At 30.4% G+C, this 5933-nt stretch overlaps 1 long non-coding RNA gene across 1 annotated transcript; it reads left to right on the top strand.

Annotated features, from left to right (window-relative positions):
• Positions 1 to 914: 914 nt before the first annotated feature.
• On the top strand, positions 915 to 3339 carry LOC111242613. The gene is made up of 3 exons (XR_002669862.1): positions 915 to 2578; positions 2691 to 2775; positions 3060 to 3339. It is a non-coding gene; the product is annotated as an uncharacterized LOC111242613 (long non-coding RNA).
• The last annotated feature ends 2594 nt before the right edge of the window (positions 3340 to 5933 follow it).

Genomic DNA, 5933 nt, shown 5'->3' on the forward strand with positions numbered 1-5933 from the left:
GAATATAGCCTTCCTAATCCCCCATGCATGAGTTTTCTCGCATTTCTTCTCCATGCCGTTGCTGTAATATGTCGTCCAAAGTTGCTTGCCCTTCTGCACCAAGAGTGCAATGGAGCTCGCAATTTCACTTCATTTTTATCAAATTTTTAAAAAGAATTTGAAGTGGTAATACTGTTTCTTCCATGAGGTCCTTGCATTTTTCATGTTTTTGCCCGTGCAACTCCTTTTTTCTCTCAACATCGACTTATTTCAAACCTCCTTTTCTTTAATATCCTTTTCCATTGATTATTTTAGAAATGCTAGTAATTGTTTTTTTAAACTTTCTCCATATTCATAATTGCTGAAGTCTGAGTCTAAATAATATACTTTTTATTCTCATTTTATTGCGTTTCATTTCATTTTTTAATTATGGAATTTATCCCAATCATGAATAATGTTCTGAAGAATGTCTATCATTCTCTGAACTGTTAGCAAAACCGATTTTGACACTTTTAGAAATTATTGGTTTAAATTTATTGTAAATTACAAATTTGGGTAGGTCTTATTTTTTATTCAATGTCTTAGACATCATTTTTAGGCTTTTTATTGGTCTTGGTATGATTTTGTTTGGTAGGTTTTTTAGTTTGATTTCTTAGGTTGAAAGTGAATGGTATTGGGCACCACAATAGGTTGAACAAATACGATAATAATAGTAAAGGTATATTGTCATATAATTCAACATTGTTATATGTTCTGAATTGGTTGATTTTATAATAATGCTAAAAGTCCTACTTAAGAAACTTATCAGTGATTTCTTCACAGTATAACAATATTTACAAAATATGATGATTTTGGAAAAATGATAAGTGCTATTATTGTGTAATTGTTAACCTAAATTAATTTTGGATGTTGGATCTCTTAGTATGCGTGGAATTTAGTATAATCTGTTTAAAAAGTTTTCCACAAAAATTTAAATTAAACTAAATTCGGTAGTTAAAACGTAAAATTTCTGTAATTTTTTATGTTAAAGATGAAATATATTATGTTTAGATTTTTCCCAAAAGATTATTTGATTAAGTACTCTTCAAATCGTGTGGTGTTATACTTTAGGAAAATGATAGTTTGACACCCTTTGGGTGACAAACTTTTTACACCAATGACGTGTCAGCCTCTCATTGGTTCATCTTTAAAAAAAAAAAAATAAACGACGTGGAAAATGGAAGACGGTATCAGAAATTGGAATGAATCATTTCCTGAAATTCAAATTCATTCTCAGATCTTGAGAACGAAACCTAGAGAGAGAACGAAACCCTCCCAACGACCAAAGCCCCTTGACGATTCTACCGTCGTTCGCCGTTTAATGGCCACCAGAGGTCCACCAAGAGGCGGCGCCGCCGATCATCTTCGTGTTTCTTCCCACTGATCATAAGTAGTCTCACTCTCGCCTCTGTCACACTCACCCACCAGCCACCGTTGAAGGAGTTCAGAGTTCACCAGAGGTAATACCGTTCACCGCAACCGTTCCATCGTTAGCTACTTACGAAGCCAGAAAACGCCATTGGAGGTCGGTTTTCGAAGCTTTTTTTCATTTATTTCGCTATTGGTTAGCTTTTGTTCGGTGAGTTTAATTTTTCTAAAACTTTTGTAGGCATTTAGGTTTTGTCTTGATAAAGTTGAATGTTTTTCCGAAGTTTTTGTTGAACATTTGGTTCAAAATGTCCTTTATTGGTGGAAAGTTCGAATTTTTTTTGTTAAATTCTTTATTGGGCATTTAGGATTTTTTTGTTGAATATATCTTTTAAAGTTACTAGTGACAATGAAAGCCATTCTTTCTCCTCTAAATAAGCTTGTGATTAACTTATTTTTTGAGCACCCCTTTGTTACTGTCTTTTTTTTTTCTATTTTTTTTTCATTCTTTCTTCAAAAGAGTTAAAACGTTGATGTTGAGGATTATAATCGAGTGAAGAAACTTGCTATAGAAATTCAGGTTGTTTTATTAGCATAAATTGCTCATTTAAATGAGTATTGGGGCCTTTTTCAACCTTACAGTTGTATAACACAATTGATTTTTTTATACATGTTTCATGCCTTATACATGAACTTTGGCCGATTTAAATGTAGATGTCCTAGTTCAAATTAGAAGATATGGAGATGCTAGTGGTGGTGTTGCTCAAGCTATGGATGATTTGGAGGTTCCTTCAATTGATGATAAATATTGAAGATCATGGAGGAGATGATGACTTTAATGAATATGAAGATCATGTGGAGGAAGATAACTATCATGTATTTAATATGAATTATTTTATTGGATAGTTTGTTTCAAACATTTGTGAATGTATAAGTTGTTTTTCAAATAAGAAGTCTATCAGAGAAGCAGGATTTTCACGTCTAGAAAAAGATCTTGCAAGCCACTGATTGCAGCTTATGGAAAGAGAAAAGAGAATTCAAGACATTCTGCATGATGAGGTCACTGGGATATTCTNTATATTTGATGTTTGGTGATATATTTTCTCTATTAACATTAATTGTGTTATGATTTAACAAGGCTAACCTAAAACTTGATTTGGAGAAGAATAGGAAATAATTGGCTCAGTATAAGGTGCGTGGAAGTTCTTATTTTGAAAAATGGATAGTGTTCACTTTGGATAACTGTATTCTCCAATTGCTAAATTATTTTCACATTACTTCTCTTTTCCATCCTTTTCGAGAAGAGGATTGATGTTTTGTTAAGGTAGAAGGAAGACGCAGGTAAAGAGAACCAACAACTATCTAGGCAATTAGATGAGATTAAACAAGGTGATAAAATTATTTTTCCAATCTCTATTACTTTGTTGTCCATGTTTATATTTGTTTCTAAACTGCTATTGTTGTTGGAATTAATTGTTAAAATTTCATGGTGTATATTAGAGAAAAGTTCAACACCTGATACAACTNATGAACAAGTGATGAAGGAAGAAAAGGACACAAATACAGAATCATTTGAAACTGTAGTTTTGTTTTAATTCACTTTCATAATTTTACCTATTTTGTTATGAACAACTCTATTTTTCTTAATTTTACTTGTTATTTTTTATTGCTAGATTATGGAGACACATCTAGAGAGACTTAGAGATGAATTAAAGAAGGAGAAGNAAGAAAGTCGCCTTGAGAGAGGGAGACAACTAAAGAGTGAAAAGGCCATAAAGGACTCTTACAACAATGTTGAGCATGCCCAATTGTCTTTTTGTGCCCAATACCATTTCGGTGATTTGTTTGGTTTAATATCTTGTAAAGCAATGTCTTGTTATGATATGTANTAGAAGACTCAAAGATTATATTTTGAAATATTATTGTACCATTAGGTTTTATTCATACATTAAAGTAATGAATGTTCTTTTTGAGATCTTTTTCTGTCATTTTTTTAATATTTTATATATTTTTTTGTATATAATAGAACTAATAAACAGTGTAAGTTTAAACCAATATTTTTTATTTTCTTTTAAAAAAATATTTTATATTTTTTGAAATATTATTAAAAAATTATATATATATTTTTAAAAANATTTAGATCAATGACATGAGAATAGTCAAATTATAAAGTGAATTTACATAAATACTAAGAAAAGCAATTAATACTTATAATTTTCTTTGTATAAAAAATTAAAATCATTTTAATAATATGAAACATTTACGTTAATCTATTGTCACACTCAAGAAATTGTAAGTTAAAAAATTTGTATGTCCAATAAGTGTTAAAAAAATTGTAAGTTAAAAAATCAATGTCATTTTGAAAGTTGACTTGTCTGTGAGAAAACTTTGCCTGAACTCCACACTTATTTGACCTTTGCTCCCAGTGTTGTTTTTGCACAATGAGTTTTACAAATAATTGTTCATTGGTCATGAAGTTTGATATAAATGTCATAATCAATGCATCAACATCACTTGGTTATCCAATAAGTCTTAAAAAAAATTGGTTCACTTAAAAATAAATCTCATTTTCACATATGACCCCTGTGTGCAGAAACTCAGCCTGAACTCCCACTTATTTGACCTTTGCTCCCAGTGTTGGTTTTGCACAATGAGTTTTACAAAGAATTGTTCCTTGGCCATGGAGTTGGATATAAATATCATAATCAATGTCAGAAGATCACTTGTATGTCCAATAAGTCTTTAAAAATATTGTTCACTTCAAAATCAGTGACATTTTCAAAGTTGACCTATATATGGAAAACCTTTGCCTAAACTCCCCACTTGTTTGACCTTTGCTACTAATGCAGTTTTTGTACCAAGAGTTCTAGAAAAAAATGTTTCATTGGGGATGAAGTTTGATATAAATGTCATAATCATTGGCTTAACATCACTTGTATATGTGAAATAAGTGTTAAAAAAATTTTGCACTTCAAAATCAATGTCATTTTAAAAGTTGACCTGTCTGTGCAAAATCTGTCTTAACTCTCCACTTATTTGGCCTTTACTACCAATGTAGTTTCTGCGCCATGAGTTTTACAAAGAAAGGTTCATTGGCGATGGAGTTCAATATGAATGTCATAATCAATGTCTGAACATTACTCGTATGTCCAAGAAATCTTTAAAAAAATTGTTCACCTCAAAATCAGTTGCATTTTCAAAGTTGACTTGTTTGTGCAAAACCTTTGTCTAAACTCCCCACTTATTTGGCCTTTGCTACCAATGCGTTTTCTGCACCATGAATTTTACAAAGAAAGGTTCCTTAGGGATGGAGTGTGATATAAATGTGATACAAAGAAAGGTTCCTCAGTTATTTAGCCTTTGGTACCTACCCATTTTTTTATGAAAAATTATAAAAGAGTTTGTTCCATGGCAATGGAGTGTGATATAAATGTGGTCATCCTTGGCTGAACATGATTTGTATGTCCATTAATTGTTAAAAAAAAATTCACTCATAAATTAATATCATGACTTGTGTTAATCTCATTCTGCAAAACTTTCTTTTAAATCCCAAATTATTTGGCCTTTGGTAAATAAATAAATTAAAGAATCATTTAAAATGAAAGACGCATCTAAATATAAAGTAAATTTTTATATTTTATTAAGAAAGAAAAAAAAGTAAAAATTTAAGAAATGATAGTATCTGTGAAAAATAATTGTGTTAAAGTATTATTTTTCTTTAACTTAGTTCGAAGTCCTATAATTAAATATTGATGAAATTTATTCTAAAATTTAAAAAATGAAAGGCTACAATGATTTAATTTCTCTTGATTATCAATCAATATGATTTATAGTTAGAAAGATAAACTAAATCTACGTATCTTTAAAAAAAAAAAGTTTGTATATGTTGATTAACTGATAAAGCATAAAATAAGCACAAACAACCTCAATCGATTTATAGTTTTATATTGAGGGAACTTTGTCTGTCAAATTACATATGTTCAAATCCATCATTGATGAAAAGTTATCATATTTAACGAACGATTATGTGAGAAGCTTGTTTCAAATTTCAATCAACCCTTTGATATATTTGCATTTATACTCCCTGCAAAGACATTCATTAAGGCCAAAGTTATGTGAGAAGCTTGCTTCAAATTTCATTCAAACCTTTGATATATTTGCATTTGTACTCCCTGCAAAGACATTCATTAAGGCCAAAGACACGAATATAATGTGTTCATTAATCAGCCACACAAAATGCTCAACAAACTTCAACTCAGTCTTAAACACTAACCTTTTGACTATCCTCTCTTGCGCTTAGCTGCTAGCTTCATACGTTCCACAATATAAGTGATAACTTCTTTCAATGTAGCCTTTCTTTTATGCTTGAAGTTCCATAGCTCTGCATACTTGGATTGTATTCATTTATCTCTGTCAAGACTGTTACAACAGCTGAATATATCTCATTTTCTCATTCCTGCTTGAGGCTTCGTTACTTATCATCATTTTCATTTATAATTATCTGCACAAATTCAACTTCATTATGTTTTCAGTATTATACTATTCTG

Source organism: Vigna radiata, chromosome 10 (assembly GCF_000741045.1).
Source record: "Vigna radiata var. radiata cultivar VC1973A chromosome 10, Vradiata_ver6, whole genome shotgun sequence".
Classification (NCBI taxonomy): domain Eukaryota; kingdom Viridiplantae; phylum Streptophyta; class Magnoliopsida; order Fabales; family Fabaceae; genus Vigna; species Vigna radiata.